Source organism: Sciurus carolinensis, chromosome 4, assembly GCF_902686445.1.
Source record: "Sciurus carolinensis chromosome 4, mSciCar1.2, whole genome shotgun sequence".
Lineage (NCBI taxonomy): Eukaryota > Metazoa > Chordata > Mammalia > Rodentia > Sciuridae > Sciurus > Sciurus carolinensis.
The window spans coordinates 23,034,193-23,061,303 of NC_062216.1; positions in this window are offsets into that span (position 1 = coordinate 23,034,193).

Below are 27,111 nucleotides of genomic sequence, written 5' to 3' on the forward strand. Positions count from 1 at the left end.
GGGTTCCATAGCTTAGTTATATTATGAATTGAGCTGCTATGAACATTGATGTGACTGTGTCACTGTAGTATGCCAATTTTATTTTATGTCCTTTGGGTATATGCCAAGAAGTGGGATAACTGGGTCAAATGGTGATTCCATTCCAAGTTTTCTGAGGAATCTCCATACTGTTTTCCATAGTGGTTGCACCAATCTGCGATCCTACCAGCGATATATGAGTGTACCTTTTTCCCCACATCCTTGCCAACATTTATTGTTACTTATATTCTTGATAATTGCCATTCAGAATGGAGTGAGATGAAATATTAGAGTTTTAATTTGAATTTCTCTAATTGCTAGAGATGTTGAAGAGTTTTGCATAAGTTTGTTGAAAATTTGCATTTCTTCTTCTGTGAAGTGACTATTCAGTTCCTTTGCCCATTTATTGATTGGGTTATTTGTGGGTGTTTTTTTGTTTTGTTTTGTTTTGTTGTTTTGGTGTTTTTTGAGTTCTTTGTATATCCTAGATATTCATGCTCTATCTGAGGTGCAGATGGTAAAGATTTTCTCCCATTCTGTAGGTTTTGTCTTCAAGTTCTAATTGTTTCCTTTGCTGTGAAGAAGCTTTTTAGTCTTATATCATTCCATTTGTTGATTCTTGATTTAACTGCTGAAGCTTTAGGAATCTTATTGAGGAAGTCGGTTCCTAGCCAACATGATGGAGAGTTGGGCCTACTTTTTCTTCTATTAGATGCAGTGTCTCTGCTGTAATGCTTAGGTCCTTGATCCACTTTGAGTTGAGTTTTATACAGGCAGAGAGATAGGAGTTCAGTTTCAATCAACTACATATGGATTTCCAATTTTCCCAGTACCATTTGTTGAATGGGCTATCTTTTCTCTAATGTATGTTTCTGATGCCTTTCTCTAGTATGCAATAATTGTATTTATCTCTGTGTCTTCTATTCTGTACCATTGGTCTTTTTGTCTGTTTTGATACCAATACCATGCTACTTTTCTTAGTATAGCTCTATAGTTCAATTGATGGTCTGGGATTGTGATGCCTCCTGCTTCACTTTTCTTACTAAGGATTGCTTTGACTATTCTGGGTTTCTTATTTTTCCAAATAAATTTCATGACTGCTTTTTCTAATTCTATGAAGAATATCATTGGAATTTTATAGGAATTACATTCAGTCTGTATAGCACCTTCAGTATGGCCATTTTGACAATATTAAATCTGATTATCCAAGAACATGGGAGATCTTTCAATCTTCTAAATTCTTCTTCAATATTTTTCTTTAGTGTTTTGTAACTATATTTTTTGAGGCTACTGTAAATGGGATACTTTTTCCTAATTTCTCTTTCAGTTGATTCATCACTGATATATGGGAATGCAATTGATTTATGGATGTTAATTTTATATTCTGTTACATTTGTTACATTGATGAATTCATTTGTGAGTTCCAGAAGCTTTCTGGTGGAGTTTTTGTTTGTTTGTCTTGTTTGGTTTTGTTCTTCTAAATATAGAATTGTTGTCAGCCAATAAGGAGAGTTTGAGTTATTTTTTCCTATTCATATCACTTCAATTTATTTCTTTTGCCTATTTGCTTTGGCTAGAGTTTCAGGATTGTGTTGAATATAAGTGGTGAAAGAAGGCGGCCTGGCCCAACCTCTTGGAGGAGAGGAGAGCACCCACCCTGCAGTCTCTGTGGGTCCCCAGACCAGCTTCTATCTTGGGACACTGCAGCCACTGCCATAGCCCCCGCACACACATGGTAGCCTCCACCTTAGGACAATAGACCAGACCTTAAGGCAACTGCCCCCCATAAGAACATCCAGCACAGAACGCGTATTCCAACAGGCCACCCAAGCCACCTCATGGCCTGCTCTTGCAGGCCCATCTCTGACAGTGGTCACCTCCATCAAGAGTGTTGAGTTCAATGAATTTTAAGAGCCAAATAAAATACATATCATTCTCATTTAAATCTATTCTGTAAATAAACATCTCATGAAATTTTTTAAAAAGATTTCTGTTCACCTCCCCTAGTGTTTTTTAAATAAATATTAGGCAACATGTTAAATACATTTATAGATTAACTAGCTTTCTCTGTTTAACACATATAATGATGAGAAACTCCTCAAGTTATTTGCTTTCACATTTTAAACGCATCCTGCATTTAAACTACAATGCCTTTCCTTTATATTCTTAAATTACTTCTATAGTATTTATGCTCTGGTTTGATAGATGTTTGCCTATCATAGTAAGGAAATATCTTTTTCTCTTAATTTTTACTGTTACTTTTGCTTCAAATTACATTTCAAACAATACATAAAGCATACAATGGCATGATTTTTCGTAAATTGACAGAGTTATGTAACCATCCACAGAATCCAGTCTGAACATTTCCATCACTATGATGAGGTCCTACGTGCCCCTTGTAGTTGGTAGCCTTTCCACTTGTCTCCTAACCCACCTTCCCGCTCTCTGCAACCCTACCTCAACACTAAAATTCATCTTCTTCTCTGTATACATGAAATCATACAATACAGAATTCTTTGAATTGGACTTCTTTCATCTCATCCTTTTGAAGATCATCTGTGTTCTACCATGTCCCAGTTGTTTATTCCATTTTATTGCTGAATAGTGTTCAACTCAATGGAGAATCCAGTTACTTGTTGTGTTGTTGTTGCTTTTCTATGTCCCAGTTGATGGACATTTTAATTGTTTTCACTTTTTGATTACTGTGAATTATCTTTCTACAAAAACTCAGATGTAAGTCTTTGCATTGATAGATATTTTCATTCTTTGGGAGGTAGAGACTTACTCATAGAAATGTTGGACTAACATTACAAATAAACAAAGGTTTCACATTTTTTAAAAACTACTAAGCTGTTTTCCAAGTGGCAGTACAAGTTGACATTTCCATAAGTAATCGGCAAGGTTTTCATTTTCCCACATCCTTGTCTTGTTATTGTTCTTTTCATTACTATTAGTATAGCCACCTCAGTGGTTGTGAAATGGTACTTCAGTGTGTTTTTACTTTTCACTTTTCTCAGAAACAATGAGTATCTTCTCATGTTATAAGTCACTTCTACATCTTTTTTCATTGAAATGGCTAGTTAAATATTTTACTTTTTTAAAAAAAATGAGTGTGTTGTTATGATTGAGTTCTCAGAGTTCTTTATATGTTCTGTATAGACTTTTTATTAGATATCTAATTTTCAAATATTTTCTATGCAAATCTTCTTAAAGCATTATTTGAAGATCAAATGCTTTCCAATTTTGATGTTTAATTCATTAAGATTTGGGTTTTTTTTTTTTAGATTTGGGATTGTTTGTTTTCTTTTGTTGTGGTAAGTGTAAATGGTATGAAATAGAGTCAAAATTAATCTTTATGAATGTGGATGTCCAACTGTCTCTACACTGTTTAATGAAAGGACTATCCTTTTCTATTGAATTATTTTGGTTCATGTTGGAAATAAATTGAACATGAACATAAAATTTTTATAAACAATTCTGTTTCATAGATCCAAATATTTATGCTTATGTTGGTATCACGCTGTCTCGATTACTGTGACTTCATGATAAAAGAAGAAAGTGTAAGTCCTCCCGTTCTTAACTTTAATTGTTGTAGCTATTCTGGGTCCTTTGCATTTCCATAAATGTTCTGTGCCCATTTCTACAAAATGGAGTTTTTAAGAGATAGCCATTCTTAACAATACTAAATATCTTCAAATACATGAATGTGAATACCTCTTGATTCATTTATATTTTTTCTTAATTTTTTTCAGCAATGTCCGTAATCTTCAGTGTACAGTCTGGCACTTTTTGTTGAATTTATGCCAATGCATTTCACTCTTGATGCTAACATGAACTTCATGCTGATTTTCGACGTTGTTCTTATATCCTGGGAGCTTGCTGAATTTTTTTGATAGCTCTGTAAGTGGTGGTGTGGATTTTCCAGATCTTTCTGCATACACAGTCATGCCATCTGTGAGAAAGGACAACTGTACTTTTTCCTTTGCAGTCTAGATGCCTTTGTTCTCTTTATCTTCCCTTATTGTGGTAGTAAAATCTTCCGTTTGTTGTTGACTAGGAGCAGTGAGAGCAGCTTTTCCTTTTCCCCAATCTCATGGGAAAAGCATTTAGTCTTTCACCATTGCCAATAAGTACAGTGTCAGTTGTAGATTTTCTTTATTTTCCTAGTTTGGTGGAAGTGTTTTCTGAGGATGTGTGCTGGATATTGTTAAATGATGATCCTATAGTTTTGTCCTTTATGCTGTTAATATTGTGTGTTAGTTAATATTCTGATACTAAATCAATCTTGGATTTCTGGGATAAATCCTACTTGGGTAAGGTGCATTCTTATCATATGTTGCTGGATTTGATTTGCTTATATTTTGTTAACAGATTTTGTAACTATATGCATGACTAACATAGACCCGAATTTTTCTTGTGACATTTTTGGCTTATATATTATCAACAACATAAAATTAGTTTGAGAAGAAATTTCTTCATTTCTATTTTATGGGACATTTTGTGAATACAGGTATTACTTCTTTAAAGATTTCATGGAATGGTTTCTCTTCTCATTCTTCTCAAATGTTGATGTTCCAAAAGATAGGCTCCAATTCTGTTCTCATTTTGTTCTTATACATTCTCTTCCAATAATCTAACTTGCACCCATGTTGTCAACTTAAAATTGGAAACCTGAGGATTTCCAAATCTGTATCTCCCTCTTGAGTTTTATATTTCTCTTTCCATCTGCCTAGTGATTACTTAGTTCTCACTGTTCACTGGCATTTCAAATATCCAAATTATCCAATCTGTGTTAATGGCATAAAAACCACCTAGTTGCTCCCAGAATCATGGACTTATCCACAAATTTGTTCCACCACATATTCAATAATTATTTAATGTTGAAGATACAACCTCCAAAATATCTCTTTCAACTTTTATTATTTTATGTATTTATTATTCAACTTTTTCATCTTTTATCCTCTGAAACAGCCACAATTTCTTGCTTAGATTAAACTATTCACTCAATACATTTTTTGTCCCTGGTTTTGGTCCAATTCCAATTAAGTTTTGTAACCAGAAGGCATCATTTGGAATATTAGGGATGACTACTAAAAATCCTCTAATTTAAAGGTGAAACCTGTAATAGAAAGGCAGTATCCTGCAGATTAACCAACTTCTACAGGTGGGTCATTGCCATAAAGAATATTAGCAGGCACCTTAGTGGTATATACTTTCATTCTCTGAATCTTGATAATGTAAAAGCTCTGCATAAAGTTAATACTGTTATTTTCCATTTTAAAAAATGCATCCTGTCCTTAATTATTTCCCAGAAGGGGATTTTAAATTTTATCTGCTCTTCATTCAAAGCCTTATATACATAAGGAAAGTTATCATGCATATATTTGGATGTCAGAAACATATGTCACATATAACTTTTTTTGTCATGATTTCTTCAATTTGTTCATTTGAAAGACAGCCTATACTATTTCCCTAAAAATTAATCTGCAAAAATGAATAGTTGAAAAAGAAAAAAAAATTAAAGCTAAGTATATATAGAGAGAGATGATAAAACTCAGGAAAAGAGAAAGATGAATAGGAAAAAGAATTTTATAACCTTAACCCTCAGAAAGTTAAATGAAACACATTTATTTGCTTGATGAATGGATATTGTAGTTAAAAATCATAAAAAGCAATTACAATAACATTTTCAGCCATCTGCACATACAATACCAATTGTGCTGAGATGCTCACAATTATATATTTAAACTAACTGCTGTTAATAAAAGTGCCTGCTTAAAATGAAATCAGTTCACTTTACAAATGAAACAACAGTTAATACCAATTACCCGTTGTCAAGGTAACGGCTGAATACTAAAAGGTGGGTATTTTGCTCCTTTGGCTTATTCAGTCTGCTTCCTCAATGGGGCACAAGGTATAAAGTTAAACATCTATGAGATTACAGTTCTAGGGTCAGATATTTTTCCCTTGGCATTTACACACTACCATTAAAGTTATACTGCAACACTATTAATTATGTCTGATTACCTCCTTGTCTAGTTTTGAAAGCAAATAATTACACAGCATTTATATCCTGAAACCTTCCTTTATTGCCAGTTAGAAAAATATTCTTTCCAATATTTTGAGAGTTCTTCTATTTTTAAAAGAAGTCACTTTATTTAACATTAAAAAGAAGGTTCAAGGCAGCCATTTCCCTTTCACATAAATCATATACAAAATTTAAAAAACAAAACCAGGTTTACACATGAGACCTTAAAACAATCACTCGGTGGTAATTTTTTTGTTTTATGATTTTTTTTTTTACTTTAAAGATGTATTTACAAGAAAAAAATTTATGCAACCTAGTTTTCTTTGTATGTTGTGATTCCTTTCATATAGTTTTAAATTTTAACTGTATAATTAATGCATACTTTGTAACACTGGTATGACAAAAATTAATATTTAAGTTCCAATTTCCTCAAATATACTTGTATTGAACACATTGCCTACATTAGTTTTTAAAATCTTACTAAAAGTCTTTAGTAGGTGGCAAATATATTCATTCATAATTTCCATTGTGTCACTCTGATTTGCTTATGATTAGTCACAGGATAATCAGCATAGCCACAAGATTTGTATGCTTCGGATATTAGGGACTATCTAGGCTGTGGTTCTTAAAGTATGGTCCAAAACAAGTAGCATCAGCATCTGCTCAGAACACAGGAGAAAATACCAACTCCCAAACCCCAAGCAGACATGGAAACAGAAATTTCATGAGTGGAGTCTAGCAGTCTGTTTGAAATGGTCCTAGTAGTTACGTAAATGAATTCAAAGTTTGAGAACCATAGGTCTAGGCCGCTGCTGCCTAAACACCTGTTTGTAGAATGGTAGGTATTCATAGCAAAGTCACACCTTTAGCATTAGGGAAAAAAAATTGAAGTTAATAGCAGTTGCTAACAAAACATTTAACTATAAGATTATATCTCATCAACATTTTCTGATATCCAATTATCCACTCTTTTATGAAATGATGGTAATCGTAAGTCTCTTTAAAGTTCTTTTTTAGCAAAATTGCAAGTCTGAAACTGTAGGTTCATTCTTAATATTTCTTTTGTATTGCATGGTAACAAGAGGGCCACTGGCTTGGTGGTGAGCAAAAGATTAGTCGATATCAAACCCCTTTATTCCTAAAGTGGAAAAGTGACCCACAAGATTAAGGAAGCTTCTCTAAGTCAAGTAATGACCTATCTGGTTGAGTCAGACAAAACCCCAAATCTCCCTACCTTGGAATACAATGCTATTTTAATGTCTTCTGTTGTGTCTCTCAGATAACAGGACTGAATTTAAAAGTTACATGGTTTGACAGGAACTAGAAAAAAAAAATGTCAGTGTCTGTGGTGAACAGAAGTAGCAGTATACGAAGGACAGAAGAGATTTAGTCAGAAAAAAGAATAAAAGGGGTTAACAAGTCTCTGTGGATCAAACACGTCTATGCCAAAAAATCACATCACCAGAAATGATCTGATTTCACCTGCCCTTAGACTCTTGCTTCTTTTTAGACTCAAGTGTCATTTTTTTTCTGGGTCATTGTGCTAAAAAGGATATAGAATTTATAGGAAATTCTCTTTTTTCCCTCACAAGAGTGTATATAGAGACTGTCTCTTAAGGGTTAGGTACATTTGCTCACAGCTAATGAAAATTAATCAAATTGGGAATGTATACCAAGTCTGATTCTGAGTCATAGGACGGGGTGATGAAATGGAAAACAGCAAGATGAATACAAATAAGTTGCTTGTTCAAGGTAGATTACTACCTTGTATTGTATCTTTTTTTATTACTATTATTTTATTTTTACAGACTGTATTTTGATTCATTGTACACAAATGGGGTATATCTTTTTGTTTCTATGGTTGTACACAATGTAGATCCATACCATTCCTGTAATCATACATGTACATAGGGTAATGAAGTCTGTCTCATTCTACCATCTTTCATACGCCCCTCCCTGTCATTTCCCTCTATGTAATCTAAAGTTCCTCCATTCTTCTCCCACCCCCCACCCCACTACCCCCATTATATATCATCATCCACTTATCAGGGAAAACATTTATCCTTTGGTTTTTGGGGACTGGCTTATTTCACTTAGCATCATATTCTCCAGTTCCATCCATTATCTGCAAATGCCATAATATTATTCTTCTTTATGACTGAATAATATTCCACTTTATCTTGGTTCAAATGAGTTTTTCCATAAAAGGAGAGTTTTATTATTAAGGACTAATTTTGATGAAGTGAAAGTTGTCTAAGGTGAAGCAAAAATGTAAGAGTAGTAAGGCCAGGGGTTTAGTGCAGTAGTAGATCACCTACCTAGCACGCAGGAGATTCTGGGTTTGACCCCTAGCACTGCAAGGAAAACAGAGAGCTAAAGAAGTGAAGTAGGGGAGAAGAAATAGTATCAATGGGAGTATAAATGGGAGTGAAGACTCCTTTTAGATGAATTTCTCTCTCTTCATATATGAAGATGTCCTCTCTATAGTTGTCAAAATTCAAAGATACATGTCTGTATGTCTGTGTGTCTACATGAATATATATATGTGTATATATATATGTACACATATATATATTCATGTACACACATATAGATATATGTTATTGATAAGTGATCAAAATAAGGCAAAATAGACTTCAATTGCAATTGACTTTTTTTGGTAAGACATTACAAAATCTTCATACTTATAAAAATAATTACTGATTAGGAGAGATTATACATGGCTATAATTACTTCATGCTCAGCAACGAGATGCTGTATTTAAAAAGCTATGATTCAGTAAATAGTGCCAACTAATCTACCATACTAATATGATAGATGTATTCAAAACCAAAGCATGCAGAAAGGCTCAACTTTTATTGAGAGAAGAACAAACACACAGTGCAGAAAATCAAGTTTCTTGAACAAGTTTAGAAGTACATATGCTTTATGACTTCATATAGTTTTTTATTTTCAAAAACAAATACATATGTATCACATATGTGTATAGAGATATATCTAGAGAGATATATCATTTTTCCATTCAATGTCTCTACTAAAGCAAAACCAGTAATGAAATCAAACACCTAAAATGCATCTTCCCTAACATGACCAAGAAGCCCTTCTGCAAGAGTGGAATAGATGACTGCCTACGTGGTTTGAATGGAAGAATTCTGGACATGTTACCTATGCAGATAATCTTCTTTCATTGATTCTGGGGTCAAACCCAGAATCTCCATTCAATGTTCATTGAAATTCTGCAAATAATAGATCATTCCTATGTGTTAGGCATTGCCTCTTTCTTATACTCCCATAACAATTTCAGTTTGATCATGATCTTAACCAACCACCATAGTAAGATTACTAAACAGCTTTTCTTTTCTTCTCCTCTTCCAACATAACCAAGGGCAACTCAAGAACACATGCCTCTGAATTGAGAAAAGGTAGAGAAGTTCATCGAAGAAATACCAAAGCTACCAAGCATGGTCCTGGCCTTGCCTTCTGCAGCCCTCCTGAGTGTTATGGAGTTTATCATTTGACAAGAAGTCTTACGGGGCTTCAGTCCTCTTAAATCAGGACCTTCCTTTTCAGTCCACAAAAATGCTGTCATTCAGGTTGCCAATTACCTTCACCCAAAAAGAATGGCTAGACTGGGATATTTGCAGATTTACTCCCAGCGTTTAAGAGGAAAACCTTCATCTAACTCTAATTAGAATGGTTAGTATCAAGAACACAAGCAATAATAAGTGTTGGTGTGGATGTGGGAAAAAAGAAACACTCATACATTGCTGGTGGAGCTGCAAATTGGTGTAGCCACTCTGGAAAGCAGTATGAAGATTCCTCAGAAAGCTTGGAATGGAACCACCATTGAACCCAGCTATCCTACTTCTCGGTTTATACCCAAAGGACTTAAAATCAGCATACCAGAGTGATGCAGCCACATCAATGTTCATAGCAGCTCAATTCATAATAGCTAGATTGTAGAACCAACTGAGATGCCTTTCAATTGATAAATGGATAAAGAAAGTGTGGTACATATACACAATGGAATATTACTCAGCCATAAAGAAGAATAAAATTATAACATTTGCTGGTAAATGGATGAAGCTGGAAAATATCATGCCAAGCCCAAAAAACCAAAGGCCAAATGTTTTCTCTGATAAGTGGATGACCATATATAATGGGCGGGGGAGAGAAGAATGAAGGCACTTTGGATGGTACAGAGGAAAAAGGGGTGGGAGGGGGTAGGGGATGGAAAGATAGTAGAATGAAACAGCATTACCCTATGTATATGTATGATGACATGAATGGTGTGAATCTACATTGTGTACAACCATAGAAATGAAAAGCTGTATCCCATTTGTGTACAATGAATCAAAATGCAGTCTGTAAAAATAAAAAAAAATTAATAAAAAAAAAAGATACTGGTTTTATTCCTGCTCACTGACGACTTGTTTCTTGTTGTCCAGACCTCTTAAAGGTGTTCATGTCAAGTCAGTCCTTGGTTGTCTCCTCTGTACTCATGCTCTTGGTGAGCACGTCAAAGTTTGTGGCTTTTAACAGTCTCCAAACTCAGGAGCCTCGTGTTCTCCCTCCAGTCTTGCCCTCACACCGGAATTCCAGTCTGGTGCCTATACTTCATCTCTACGTTAAGGTCTAACAGGATCTAAGTTAACACGTCAAAGAGCGCACCTCCCCTTCCTCCCCAAATCAGCTCCCTCGACTTTTCTCATATCAACTATTAGAAGTTTAATCTTTGCAGATCCTGAAGCCAAAATCTAGGCAGCATCTTCCACTCCCTCTTGGCTCTACATCCCACACATATCTGTGATCAAGTTGACTCCAGCTTCATAGTCTGAATGTCTCACATCACTTTCTCTACTACTTCCCTGGCTTATTTCATGATTTTTTTTTTTTTTTTACACTTTTAGCCTCCTAACTACTCTAGCTGCTTATTTTTCCCTCACCCAACTTTGGTCTCTTATTAACCCAATAGTGAAAGTCAGACAATTAAAAGATGGCTTAGATCAAGTCACTCTGGACAACCTCTTCTGATCTCTGCTAGGACCATAGCCAAAGGTTTTATTCTTATCTGCAAGTCCCAGACTGGATTAGCTCTTGCCTCACCTCTCTGATCTTTCTATTTTTTTGGGGGGTGGGGTGGGGGCAGTGGTGGTGAGGGTACCAGGGATTGAACCCAGGGGTGCTTAACCACCAAGCCACATTCCCAGCCCTTTTTTATATTTTATTAGAGACAGGGTCTCACTGAGTTGCTTAGGGCCTTGCTAAGTTGCTGAGGCTAGGTTTCAACTATCAATCCTCCTGAGTTGCTGGGATTACAGGCATGCACCTCTGCACCCAGCTACCTCTCTGATCTTTTTTTATTTTTTTTTTTTGATCATTATCTTTTTAATGTGTTTTTGTATGTGATTTGACAGAATTTTTTTTTTTACGTTTACATAGGGTAATGATGTTTATTTTATTTTTCCCCTCCCCCACACCTCCCACCCCTCTTTTCCCTCTACACAGTCCTTCTTTCCTTCATTCTTACCGCTCTCCTTAGCCTAACTCTAAACCTAACCCTAAACCTAATGCTAGCCCCTCCCACCCCCCATTATATGTCCTCATCCGCTTATCAGCGAGATGATTCGTCCTTTAGTTTTTTGAGATTGGCTTATCTCACTTAGCATGATATTCTCCAATTTCGTCCATTTGCCTACAAATGCCATAATTTTATCATTCTTCATTGCGGAGTAATATTCCATTGTATAAATATGCCACAGTTTCTTTATCCATTCATCAACTGAAGGGCATCTAGGTTGGTTCCACAATCTGGCTATGGTGAATTGAGCAGCAATGAACATTGATGTGGCTGTATCTCTGTAGTATGCTGATTTTAAGTCCTTTGGGTATAGGCCAAGGAGTGGGATAGCTGGGTCAAATGGTGTTTCCATTCCAAGCTTTCTGAGGAATCTCCACACTGCTTTCCAGAGTGGCTGCACTAATTTGCAAACCCACCAGCAATGTATGAGTGTTCCTTTTACACCACATCCTCGCCAACACCTATTGTTGCTTGTGTTCTTGATAATCGCCATTCTAATTGGGGTGAGATGAAATCTTAGGGTACTTTTGATTTGCATTTCCCTTATTACTAGGGATGTTGAACATTTTTTCATATATCTGTTGATTACTTGTACATCTTCTTCTGTGAAGTGTCTGTTCATTTCCTTAGCCCATTTGTTGATTGGATTATTTGTATTCTTCGTGTAGAGTTTTTTGAGTTCTTTATAGATTCTGGAAATTAGCGCTCTATCTGAGGTATGGTTGGCAAAGATATTCTCCCACTCTGTAGGCTCTCTCTTCACATTTCTGATAGTTTCCTTTGCTGAGAGAAAGCTTTTTAGTTTGAATCTATCCCAGTTGTTGATTCTTGCTTTTATTTCTTGTGCTATGGGAGTCCTGTTAAGGAAGTCTGATCCTAAGCCAACAAGTTGAAGATTTGGACCTACTTTTTCTTCTATAAGATGCAGGGTCTCTGGTCTGATTCCGAGGTCCTTGATCCATTTTGAGTTGAGTTTTGTGTAGGGTGAGAGATAGGGGTTTAATTTCATTCTGTTGCATATGGTTTTCCAGTTTTCCCAGCACCATTTGTTGAAGAGGCTATCTTTTCTCCATTGCATATTGTTGGAACCTTTGTCTAGTATGAGAAAATTGTATTTATTTGGGTTTGTGTCCATGTCCTCTATTCTGTACCATTGATCTACCTGTCTATTTTGGTACCAATACCATTCCGTTTTTGTTACTATTACTTTGTAGTAGAGTTGAAGATCTGGTATTGCAATACCCCCTGCTTCGCTCTTGCTACTGAGGATTGCTTTAGCTATTCTAGGTTTTTTATTCTTCCAGATGAATTTCATAATTGCTTGCTCTATTTCTGCAAGGTACATCATTGGGATTTTAATTGGAATTGCATTGAATCTGTATAGCACTTTAGGTAGTATAGCCATTTTGACAATATTAATTCTGCCTATCCAGGAACATGGGAGATCTTTCCATCTTCTAAGGTTTTCTTGAATTTCTTTCTTTAGTGTTCTGTAGTTCTCATTGTAGAGGTCTTTCACCTCTTTTGTGAGATTGATTCCCAAGTATTTTATTTTTTTCGATGCTATTGTGAATGGGGTAGTTTTCCTAATTTCTCTTTCTGAAGATTCATCACTTATGTATAAAAATGCATTGGATTTATGAGCATTGATCTTATATCCCGCTACTTTACTGAATTCACTTATGAGTTCTAAGAGTTTTCTGGTGGAATTTCCAGGTTCCTCTAAATATATAATCATGTCATCAGCGAACAGGGATAGTTTGAGTTCTTCTTTTCCTATTCGTATCCCTTTAATTTCTTTGGTTTGTCTGATTGCTCTGGCTAGAGTCTCAAGGACGATGTTGAATAGAAGCGGTGAAAGAGGGCATCCCTGCCTTGTTCCCGTTTTTAGGGGGAACGCTTTCAGTTTTTCACCATTTAAAATGATATTAGCCATGGGCTTAGCGTAGATTGCCTTTATAATGTTTAGGAATGTTCCCACTACCCCAATTTTTTCTAGTGTTTTGAGCATGAAGGGATGCTGTATTTTATCAAATGCTTTTTCTGCATCTATTGAAATAATCATGTGATTCTTAACTTTAAGTCTGTTGATATGGTGAATGACATTTATTGATTTCCACATGTTGAACCAACCTTGCATCCCTGGGATGAAACCCACTTGATCATGGTGCACTATCTTTTTAATATATATTCGTATGCGATTTGCTAAAATTTTGTTGAGAATTTTTGCATCAATGTTCATTAAGGATATTGGTCTGAAATTTTCTTTCCTAGATGTGTCTCTGTCTGGTTTAGGTATCAGGGTGATATTGGCTTCATAGAACGAGTTTGGTAGGGTTCCCTCCTCTTCTATTTCATGGAATAGTTTGAGGAGTATTGGAATGAGCTCTTCTTTAAAGGTTTTGTAGAACTCGGCTGAGAATCCATCTGGTCCTGGACTTTTCTTTGTTGGTAGGCTTTTGATGACCTCTTCTATTTCATTGCTTGAAATTGATTTATTTAAGTTGTGTATGTCCTCCTCGTTCAGTTTAGGTAGTTCATATGTCTCTAGAAATTTGTTGATGTCTTCGAGGTTTTCTATTTTGTTGGAGTATAGATTTTCGAAATAGCTTCTAATTATGTTTTGTATTTCACTCCTGTCTGTTGTGATGTTTCCCTGTTCATTCCGAATTTTAGTAATTTGAGTTTTCTCCCTGTTTCTCTTTGTTAGTGTGGCTAAGGGTTTATCAATTTTATTTATTTTTTCAAAGAACCAACTATTTATTTTGTTAATTTTTTGTATTGTTTCTTTTGTTTCAATTTCATTGATTTCGGCTCTGATTTTAACTATTTCATGTCTTCTCCTACTTTTGGTATTGGTCTGCTCTTCTTTTTCTAGTGCTTTGAGCTGTAGTGTTAAGTCGTTTATTTGTTGATTTCTACTTCTTTTTTTGAATGCACCCCATGAAATAAATCTTCCTCTAAGTACTGCTTTCATAGTGTCCCAGAGATTTTGATATGATGTGTCTTTGTTCTCGTTTACTTCTAAGAATTTTTTTATTTCCCTCCTGATGTCTTCTGTTATCCATTCATCATATAATAGTGTATTATTTAATCTCCAGGTATTGGAGAAGTTTCTGTTTTTTATTCTGTCTTTTATTTCTAATTTCAATCCATTATGATCTGATAGAGTACAAGGTAGGATCTCTATCTTCTTGTATTTGCTAACATTAGCTTTGTGGCATAAAATATGGTCTATTTTAGAGAAGGATCCATGTGCTGCTGAGAAGAAAGTGTATTCGTTCTTTGTTGGATGGTATATTCTATATATGTCCGTTAAGTCTAAATTGCTGATTGTGTTGTTGAGATCTATAGTTTCTTTATTCAATTTTTGTTTGGACGATCTATCCAGTGGTGAGAGAGGTGTGTTAAAATCGCCTAGTATTATTGTGTTGTGGTCTATTTGATTTCTGTAATTGAGAAGGATTTGTTTGATGTACGTGGATGAGCCAATGTTCGGGGCATAGATATTTATGATTGTTATGTCTTGCTGATTTATGCTTCCCTTAAGCAGCATGTAATGTCCTTCTTTATCTCTTCTGACTAGTTTTGGTTTGAAGTCCACATTATCTGAGATGAGGATGGATACTCCAGCTTTTTTGCTGTGTCCGTGTGCATGGTATGTTTTTCCCCATCCTTTCACCTTTAGTCTATGGGTGTCTCTTTCTATGAGATGAGTCTCTTGCAGGCAGCATATTGTTGGATTTTTCTTTTTAATCCAATCTGCCAGTCTGTGTCTTTTGATTGATGAATTCAGGCCATTAACATTCAGGGTTATTATTGTGATATGATTTGTATTCCCAGTCAATTGACTCATATTTGTTTTTGACATGATTTGGTTTCTCCTTTATTTGGCTATTCCTTTAGGTTAGCGCCTCCTGTTGCTGACTTGCATCGTTGTTTTTCATCTCTTCCTCATGGAATATTTTGCTGAGAATGTTCTATAATGCTGGCTTTCTTTTTGTAAATTCCTTTAGCTTTTGTTTATCATGGAAGGATCTTATTTCATTGTCAAATTTGAAGGTAAGTTTTGCTGGGTATAAGATTCTTGGTTGGCATCCGTTTTCTTTCAGGGCTTGGTATATGTTGTTCCAGGCCCTTCTAGCTTTTAGGGTCTGGATTGAAAAATCTGCTGATATTCTTATTGGTTTCCCTCTGAATGTAATTTGATTCTTTTCTCTCGCGGCCTTTAAAATTCTGTCTTTATTTTGTATGTTAGGTATTTTCATAATAATGTGCCTTGGTGTGGGTCTGTTGTAATTTTGTATGTTTGGAGTTCTATGTACTTGGTTTTCCTTTTCATTCTTCAGATTTGGGAAATTTTCTGTTATTATTTCATTGAATAGATTGTTCATTCCTTTGGTTTGTTTCTCTAAGCCTTCCTCAATCCCAATAATTCTTAAATTTGGCCTTTTCATGATATCCCATAATTCTTGTAGATTCTGTTCATGATTTCTTACCATCTTTTCTGTTTGGCCAACTTTGCTTTCAAGATTAAATAATTTGTCTTCAATGTCTGAGGTTCTGTCTTCCAGGTGTTCTATCCTATTGGTTATGCTTTCTATGGAGTTTTTAACTTGGTTTATTGTTTCCTTCATTTCAAGGATTTCAGTTTGGTTTTTTTTCAGTATCTCTAACTCTTTATTGAAATAATCTCTTGCTTCCCGTATTTGGTCTTTTAACTGTTGATTGGTGCGATCATTTAATGACTGCATTTGCTCTTTCATCTCCACCTTCAATGCCTGCATTTGCTCTTTCATCTCCTCATTAGCTTCCCTGATCGTTTTAATTACGTACATTCTGAACTCCCTTTCTGACATTTCTTGTGCTGTGCTCATTGGGTTTTATTGATGTAGTATCTAGGTTTGTTTGGGACATTTTCTTCCCTTGTTTTCTCATATTGGTCAGTTGTCAGTGGGACCCTGAGATATTGCAGTTTTCCGCTATTGGCTTATAGTGTCCCGGTAGATTTCCAGTGTATCACCTCCCAGCCTTTAGTAGCCTGATGTCTTGGAGGAATCTGATAAAGCAGCTCATCAGAAGAAAACTGCCCCTAGCCCCCTACTGGTTCCACGGTTTGGAACTGGCTCTGTGCGGAAATGCTCTCACTGTGGGCCTGCACCGTGCAGCTGGCCGTGTGGGAGGAGCCCACTGCCGAAGTGTGGAAGGCTACCTTGGGAAGACTCTAGCTGCCCTGCCCGGCTCCAATAAGCCACCTCTATCTGGGCCTGCCACCCGGGCCGAGCTTTACCCAGTGGGCAGACTCACCCGTGGCTCTATTTCAGTCCGAGTCTCTCAATGCCTCCCCTTCTTAACTCCTGGGTTCTGGAGCGACTGGGGGTGCAGTCTCCCTCTAGGCCGCCATCTTGGATCGCCCCGTGAAGAGAGCCTGCAGCCGGAGTGGGCAGAGCCGCCTGAAGAGGTCTCTGGCTGCCCTGCCCTGATCCCAGAGGCTGCTTACGGATCGAGGCTCTCCGCTGGTTCGTTGCCGGAGTACGCTGCGCTGCAGTGGCTCCGGGACTCGGAGCTTGTTCTGGTCAGAAAGGCTCTCACTAGCGGGCCAGTTCCGTTCCGAGAAACTGGAGAAGCTGGCTGTGTGGGCGGGGCCCACCACCGGAGTGCGCAGGGCTGCCTGTGGATGACTCTAGCTGCCCTGCCTGGCTCCAATAAGCCACCTCTATCTGGGCCTGCCACCCAGGCCGAGCTTTACCCAGTGGGCAGACTCACCCATGGCTCTATTTCAGTCCGAGTCTCTCAATGCCTCCCCTTCTTACCTCCTGGGTTCTGGAGCGACTGGGGGTGCAGTCTCCCTCTAGGCCGCCATCTTGGATCGCCCCGTGAAGAGAGCCTGCAGCCGGAGTGGGCAGAGCCGCCTGAAGAGGTCTCTGGCTGCCCTGCCCTGATCCCAGAGGCTGCTTGCGGATCGAGGCTCTCCGCTGGTTCGTTGCCGGAGTACGCTGCGCTGCAGTGGCTCCGGGACTCGGAGCTTGTTCTGGTCAGAAAGGCTCTCACTAGCGGGCCAGTTCCGTTCCGAGAACCTGGAGAAGCTGGCTGTGTCCCTCTCTGATCTTAATGACTGCTACTATTTCCTTTCTTAGTCAAGTACAAATACACTAGCCTCAGTTCTTTTTTGAACGTGCCAGAAACACTTTACATTTGAGGACTTTAGCCAGACTCTTTCCTAACCATAAAGCACATTTCCCCCAAAAATCTTTATGGCCTGCTCTCTCACCTCATCTCACCTCCTGAAAGTCTGCCTGACAGTCATTTTCTCAGTGACCCTTCCTTCCCACCATGTCTTCATTGAACATACCAAGGCTCAGGTGAGGACTCCTGGTTGGCAATGCTCCCTGTGTATTGTTTCACAGAAATACTGGGAAAGTAATGCTGTCCGTGACTGGAGACAGGACAAATGGAATTTCCACTCTTGGGTCCCGTGTACCTTTCCCGTGAGTGACTTCCATCAGCACCTTCAGGTATAATAAACTGAAGCTGTGAGTCTAAGAGCCTCGGTGAGTCCTGTGAGTCCTTCTAGTGAACTGCACATGTGAGGGTCGTCTTGTGGACGGTGCTCTAACTTTGTAATGATATATAAAAGTAATTAAAAAAATATAAATAAGAACCTTAACAATCAACCGCTAAGGGTCCCTATTGAGAAAGTAAAAATAAAGAACACCTTGTTCACTTGAATTTCAGATAAATAATGTTTTTTCCATAAGCATATCTCAAATATTACAATAGAAATTTCAATTTAGTGCCACAACCTTTTATTTATAATACTGCGTGAAGCATACTTAATACTAAAAAATGAGTTGTTATCTGAATTTCAAATGTAAATAAGTTTCCTAGATTTTACATGGCAATTCTAACTACTTTAGATCCAGCCTAACAAAACTCAAGAATAAGCCAGAAACTGGCGTTTTAACTGCCTGCCAAGTGAAAGCCCAAAGATCTACAGAGATATTCAACCACATAATAAATGCAATGACTGCATCTAATGAAAAACAGTTCTGTATGTAAATCAGTGGAAAAACACAAAAACATAAAATTTTATTTATACACTGGGTAAAATTCATTGAATAGAAACAAACCGAGGATTAGTAGAAATACTACAATTAGCAAACAAATTCCTTAAACAGCTATAACAAAAATACTCCAAGATTTGATACTAATAATGAAACTAAGGAGGAAAATGTAGGGAAAGGGTATACAAACTCACATATAAGAACAAGCAGAACCTAAAAAGTTCAGTGTGAAATGAAAAATGTGTTGGTCCAGGTTAAAAGCAAAACAAACACCACAGAAGGAAAAAATCAGTAACATCAAAATTACAATGATGCCAACTATACAAACTGATAACACAAAGTATTAAAGGCAGCTATCAAATAAGTCTGAGTAATTTATGGGATAACATTAAGCTAACTAAAGGACATGTAATTGAGGTTTTAGAAAGGAAGAGAAAGAAGATGAGGACACTAAAAAAACATTTGAAGAAAAGTGACCAAAAAGTTTTCAAATTAGGTGAAAGTTATAAGGTCACATATTCAAAAACTTCAATATTCCCAAAGAAAAATAAACAAGGACTCCAAAATGAAATCATTGCAGACCAGAGATAGTATATGATATAAAAACATATTGCTATATATAATATTTACTATATATACTTAAATATATCAGAACAATGGTTTTGAATAAAGAGTGAAAAAAATCTAGAAATCTATATTTCTGCAAGAAAATAAAATAAAAATTATATATGCCCCAAAATTCTAAATGACTCAATATGCTGTTCTTCATTATTTGTCTCTTTTCTATTTATGTTAGAATAGTTAGTGCTTAACATAACAACAGGACTGTCATTTTCAGTTTGTGAAGTTAGTCTATAAGAATTGCAAATCATAAGCTGGTAATAACAAACACTTTATGTACCTAAAATAACAAGAGTTATAATCACAAGCACAAGTTTGGTGTGGTTGGGATTCAGAGAAATTCAGGAACAAAATTAAGACATTTGCTTGAGTAGTGTACTACATTTAACAAGATTGTTTTCTTGTTGTATTGATGTGCCCATTTAGTTTCAATTAAATTAGTGAATACAGATTGCTTACTCTGTTTCCCACATTTTGTCCAAAGATCTGAATTTAACCAGATTAAAAGGGTCATTTTCTCATGTTAAAAGTCTATATTTTAACAGATATGATGATGAAGGGAAAAGATTAAGTGACTGTTTAAATTATGCAACTGCACGTGTCTATGGATTTCCCAGAAGGGGCAAAACGAGACGCAAATTAATAAGCAAAAATCAATTTTGGTTAATCAATTGGAGCTCAGAGTGGCAGCTAGATTATTTTCACACAGAGATTGTTTTTTACTTTATTTCTTCCCTCAAGCAAAATTGAATTCAAAATACACAAAAAGCCTCCTTTAGTTTTTAAAAATGATTCTCCTTTTTTAAATAGTGATAATGATTTTTAAACCTTTTGCTTTCTCTTGGTAACTGCACCGAGTAACAGAGAGAGGTCAAGTTCATCTTCCTGTATTCAGCTGCCTCATACTTTTTTTCAGTGCAGTTTTGATAATGATCCCTCTCACCTTAAAATAGTATTACATTGTGGGACCCAGTGAAAAGTAATGTATGTGAAAATTCTTTGTAATTAATAATGCTCTGTATAAATAGATGTCAGCACATTTGGTAATAAAAAATAAATTACAGCATAGAAGCTTTGTATTTTAAATAGGCTCTACAATTTACAACAGATTAAATAAATTAATTAAGCTATATGATTATTTAAATAAGGCTGAAGAACCTACAATAAATCTGCCGGATAGGTGCACAGTGCTACATCATGACAATGTAGCTAACTAGAGAGGTTGTATCACTTAGACAAAGATAAGCAGCCAATAAGTGGCAGTGGACTTGTATAAGCCTCAGTGACAGGGTTGGGATGAATAATATCCTTGGAATCCAACACTTCCATGGAGTGGCTGGTTGCTCAGGTGAAGTTGTAAGCGGAGTGGATAATGGGAAGTTCAGCCTCCAGTTCTTTTTTCTCCATTTCAGTAGGTCTTAGCTTGAGAACTTCAGCAATGTGATGAAAACATAGCCAATTTCAAGTCCTTGCTCTCAGTGCATAACAACACACCAGTTCTCACTCAGCCCGGAACAGAATCCTCATTGGCTCCATCTCCACTTCTCAGTACCATAAAATAACTTCTGCACTATCTTGCTACAGCCAAGCTCTTGCTGAGAAGAATGCGAGGAAAGATACAACACTAGGAGAACAGTGAGAAACAAAACGGAGATCCTGTTGAATGACAAATTACTACTTCCCAACCATTATTTGAGGGAAGCACAACAATCCTTTAAAACCATGGTTCTCAAAGTTTAGGTGCATTGGAACCATTGGAAGGGGTGGTTAAAGATCACTAGGTTCGTTTGCCCAGAAATCCTGATCCAGTAGGTCTGAGATGAGACTAGGAAATTATGCATTACTAACAATTTCTTAGGTGCTGTTGCTACTGATGGAAACGGGAATGCTTTTTAAGAGTCATTGCTTTACGGTCATATTTACTTATTAGTAAATTATTTGTCTATGGTACATCTTTTAACAAAATTTAAATATACACTGGGCTAGTGATGGATGTCATAGGGTTTGCTCCAACTTGATCATTGTACATTTTCTATATTAAAAAATTCGCTTGGAGCTAGAAATCAATACAGGAAAAGACTTGACCTTATATTCAGAATAATAAGTCTACATTACCATCTTGAACACCATGAGCTTTGTTTTAAAAATGGAAAAGAACATTGTGCTAAGATAAGCCTCCAGTATAATTGGCATAGCCTCAAAAAAATTAAATGATAGTGATCAATAATGACTCTTCCCAGGCATTTATATCTTATACTAAAATAATTATGAGAAAATAATTTTGTTGAGGAACAGAAGAAAACAAACAAACCAAATTTCTTCTAAAAATTTACATAAACTTGAGGACTAGGACCACATACAAGTAGAAATGGAAAATTAAGATTGTTACAGGAAAGCGTTACTTCAAAAGAAAATTGCCTGAAGTTGAAAAACAATATACCTGGCTTATTGGGAGACTTGAATTGTCTAAGTCACTTTCCTTTTGAATCTAGAAAATTCTTTGCTCCCTCTGATGTACTGTGCCCTACAAGCAGCTGCAGGTAATAGTTCTAAGTGATCCCATTCAGATGAAGCAAGTAGCTTCACTCTGTTCTGCGCTGGGATTAGTCCACAAACCGGGAGCCCAGTTTTAAATCAAATCGGTGCAAATCAAATGGGACTTTGCTCAACCCCACATGTTTCTGATTCTGATTGACTGTGAGTTCATAGAAAGTTGAAATTGCCATTAAGATATTAAACCATTAAATCTCATTACTATTTGGAATAAATCAATAATTATATGGATCAATGGAATATTTAATCAACAATATTTTCAACAACTCTGTTCTATGGATATTAGTAAAATTTCAATGGAAGAAGCTCACTGTAATGGTTAAGCTATTAGATTACAGATAAACAACTCATATCCCTGTTCTATCACTTACAAATCTTTCAACCTTAAACAATTTCTTGGTTCTTAGTTTCTTTCTCTGCAAAATGGAAGAAATAATAATACCCATCTCATTGGGTTGCTTCAGAATTGGTGGGCTTCATTTCTGTGTCGATCTATCATGTTATACATTGTTTAAATCCTTCACTTAACACACACACACACACACACACACACACACACACGTAAATCATTATGTTATATTGTAAGTTGTCAGGCAGTATGTTTCTCAATCATTTAAAACATGGTGGTGAATCTAATATGATAACAAAAACCTAATAAATATTTATAAAATTACATGTCTTTCAAGTGAATAGTTTTTTAACATTTGCAGTGTATCTCCTATCAAATTTGGAAATCAATTTAAAATTAAATCCAAACAAACATATATTTGCATTACATTTTTGTATGTGTTCAAAACACTGGAAAAATGGTTTCTATGGCTGAAAATTAGACATATTTTTTGAGTCATGGAGATTGCCTGTGCAACAAAGAGTGCCCTTAGGGTTCTACAATGACTAATTTCAGTTTCTCAGAAGGAGTCAGTTGAATTATTTCATAATTTAAATGAATGTCAAGACTGGAATTGGCCCCAGAGCCTGAACTTTTCATATGCCTCCTTTCTTTTTGCATGATTCATTAAAACCAGACTGGAACTCTTATTCTGGATTTACATGATACATAAACATAAACTGAGAATATGATGAATTTAGTTTTTAATTATTATAACAAACATTAGCTCTAGTAGGGTAGTCACTGTACTAGTTGAGCATGTGAAGAAGACTAAGTTGTAGTTCTTGTTCAATAGAAGCTGACGATTTAGTGATTTTTGTCATATGAAGTTCTAAATGACTCCAAAGGCAATTATAGCATACTATAGAAATGCTTGCAAGGGTCTGGAGCTTAGCATAGGACCTCAGAGAAAACACTAGAACTTAAAACCCTGATCTTTAACTATAACTTTGACCAGGCCTTTTGTGCCTTAGAATGTCCATGTAAAATATAGTTATTTTACAACTTGATTAAACCACTTCTATTATCCCAGGGTCAACTGGAAGACTGGAGCTGACTCTTGGTTAAGGGAAGGGAAGGGGCATTGCAATTAGTAATTTATAAGATACCATTTTAAAGTTCAAAGCTTCCCCAGTGGTGCCAAACTGGCATAGTTATTAATGACTTTCACCTGATATTTCTAGTGAGACAACCTTAACTGATGAAGTGATCAGGAGCATAAAGGATCCTTCCAGAAACTTTTAGGAAGATTTCAGTAAATCAAGATTTAACCCAGATATCAGCGGTTCATCTTAGAGGTGAAAATTGTTCCCTGCAGGCAAGACTGAGGCACTGTGCCTGGAGATCTCTCTGGGGTCTTCTCTGTTTTTGTCTTCACTAAAACCTTCCATGTGTATGTTCTGTGGAATCTTGTGAGCCCTGTCCATAATGACACCTGATAGAATCTGCGCATCTAAGTAATGGTGAAGGCTCTCTTGGGGAATATTAAAAGGAGGAGGAGGTCAGGAGCTATTAATGACATCATGACTTTCTGTGCATCCCTGGCATGAAATGACCCAAACCACTTGGTTGCAACTATGGTTAGCAGGAAATGCCTATCAGTAGATGCTGGAGAAAATGCCCAGCTTGGAGTGGAAGTTAAATAGATTACAAAAGATACACAAAAAGAGTAGAAGATACCCAAGAATACTGTGCCTTGTCTTGCTCTTTTCTATTCCAGGGGAGGAAAAAAAAAAAAAAAGATAGTACTGGAAAAACAGGTGGTGACTTCTGGGGGAATATACTTACAGCATGTGATTCAAAGTGCAATGCCCAAAGTGAATTGGGAAGATATGTTTTAACCAAAATATGGTTCATGTATATACAAAAATCATTAAATGTTTGCATGTGCCAACTGAGGAGGGAATACAGAGGCTACAGAAGTACAAAGACATGCAGTGGAAAGGTTAAACTATTTTGTAGATTATAATAAATTCACTTCTGAACCTCTACCAAAATCAGTGTTGTACATGGGAAATCAAAGCACTCTTTCCCTCTGGTCAAATTCTGTCAAAAGGACAAGCATATTAGTGCTTACTCAGGACCCTCACTGACTGCAGCTTTGGCAAAAATTTGAAGAGAGAAGCAAACTTCAAATCTGTTAAGCCCCATAAAGGCAAAGGTAAATAACATAGCCTTGAAAAAGAGAATAGTCACAATTCACTTTTCAATTCTAAATGTGACGTTTCTGAGACTGCTGGAGGGATGTTAAGAATATAAGCAACTCTTATTAACTGCAGTAATTTTAAAGATCCTCCTAACTCTGTACTTTTGGTCAAGATACAGTGAATGCTGTGTTACATCAACCTGCTTGAACTCTGGCTTTCTTCACTGTTATAGGGACAAGAAGAGGTGAAGGAAACCATAGTGGTGGAGATTGTCTTTGCCAAGATACTGAAAATGGGAGCTGATGATGGTAAATGATTAGAATTATTGAAAAGAAAGGAAAAAATAAATGGGGGGAAAATTCAGAAAAATATAATTGAATGTAAGTGTGCAGAAGATTGATTAAAAATCGAAGGTTGATTAAATTAAAATTTTGAGTAGATGATGTATACTCAAATTGTAATGAATCACCATCCCACCCATTCTCCAAATTGTAGAGGACAGTGACAGATTTTGCCTAGTCACCCTAGCATTTACAAATTCTTTAAAATATAATTATTGTACATGAAGGAATGTATAATCCCTCGGGGTCAAGGCCAATTAGACAGTTATACAGTGCTAAGAAGTGTGATTCTGAGATGAAAAAGGACTGTGGTCACTTGGCTCAACCCTTGGCAATGGTTCCAAAGTCATTTGCCTTCATTTAGGTAAAATGACTTCAGGATGGTAAAGGAACTATAGTCAGATTTTTCAGCTCTGGTACCCAATATAATGTCATGCAAACCTGATATTGAAAAGTTAGCAAACAATATAATTAAATTGGATAAACAATTGCACAGGATAGCAAGTAAAAATACTGCTAAAAATGTAGAAATTGATTAACAAAAGTTATCAGTTGCTTTCTCACTCTGCCAAAATGTAATATTGAAATGAACCTGAGCTTCAATTGAAGGACTCTTACCTAAATTGTTGGGAAAAGTTGTCCTGCAAATCTGTTTTTCATTTTCTTTTAATGGAGCATAGCAGATGGGAAACTAGAATTATGTAAGCTCATTCAACTGGCTAATTTAAAACAATTAAAAAATAGACAAGAATGGAATAAGGTTGGATACCTGAGGTGCATAAAGAAATTTTGGTTTCAATTAAAGATTTTTTTTAGATACAAGTATGTCAATACCCACAAATTCCCTGCTTAATGGCCTGTAAGAAAAGCTGATGAATCCTAGGGAGTCACTGCATATTATAGATATATTAATAAATAATAACCTCAAGCCACAATAATGCAGAGTATTATATTAACGGTTCAAGCTGTTCAGCAAGTTAAAGGAGACTATTTTCTGTGACCAATTTGGCTAATGCTTTCTTTTCCATCTCTACTGAAGAAATCCAAAGCCAATTTGCATTCATGTGAGGAGGATTAAAAAACACACATTTACTATGCTGTCTTGCTTATTGCTGTACCTGATAAGACAGACTTGATTCAATTAATGATATAATGTTTATAGTTCAATTTGAACACTAGACTAAAACTGAATTATAGATGCTTATTAGTCGTATGATCCCAGAAGATGTCTGGTTAACCCAACTAGAGTACAAGGCTCAGAAAAATGTGAATTTCCTGACTCTCCCTTGGACAGAGATCCCTCAGACAACCAAATATAAATTACTTTTCTGCTTGACGCCAAAAATCAAAGCAAGAAGCACAAAGATTGACTAGGTTACTTGGTTTCAGGAAAAATCATCCAAGAAATCATGTATAGGACTCAATTCACAAAATTACCCAGAAAAACAACTGAAATTGAATGGGACTTTGAGCAGCAGCCGTTTTTCCCTATTTCATCACTTCAAAGAACCATGTTGTGACTCTATTTTCAAAGAAACCCTTTGTGATCTACTATCCCTATGCTCACCTTAAGACTCCTCAAGTTCAAGTGATTTTGAAAATATCCCATAAAAACAGCCAGGCTCCTCCATCCTGACCGAAGCATTTGGCAAAAGCCCATGACTGACACCTAGCGGTAATTGCTGGTATTTTGTACTGGAAAACAACCAATTGCAATTTCAAGGTAAGCACAACTTGAAAACAGTTCTCAGCTTGTTATGGTTATGAGTGTTTCAGTTGAAATTGTTTCTATTGCAGAAGTACATGAATTTATTTTGAGACATGAGATGCATATTGTCCTGGGATTCCGCTCAAAAGTGAAATCATGTGGTCTTTCTGTGCCTGGCATTTCAATTAGCATAATGACCTCCAATTTTATTTGTGTTTCCACTAATGACAGAATTTCATCATTTCTTATGATTGAATAATATACCATTGTGTGTGTAGGTCACATTTTCTTTACTCATTCATCCCTCACTAGAGACACCTAACTTGATTTCATATCTTCCCTCTTGTAAATAGTTTTGCAATAAATATGCAATAATCACTGATGGTTTCATGTCCTTACTAGACCATATGTTAGTTCGTTTGTTTCTTTGTTTGTATTTATTTTTTTTCTTTTGGTACCAGGTATTGAGCCCAGGGGCGCTTAACCACTGAGTCACATCCCCACCCCATTTTTTATATTTAATTCAGAGATAAGGTCTCACTAAGTTGCTGAGGGCTTCACTAAGTTGTTAGTACTGGTTTTAAAGTCATGATCCTCCTGCCTCAGCCTCGCAAATTACTGGATTTGCAGGCTCTCACCACGGAGCCTGAGCCTGGTGGTAG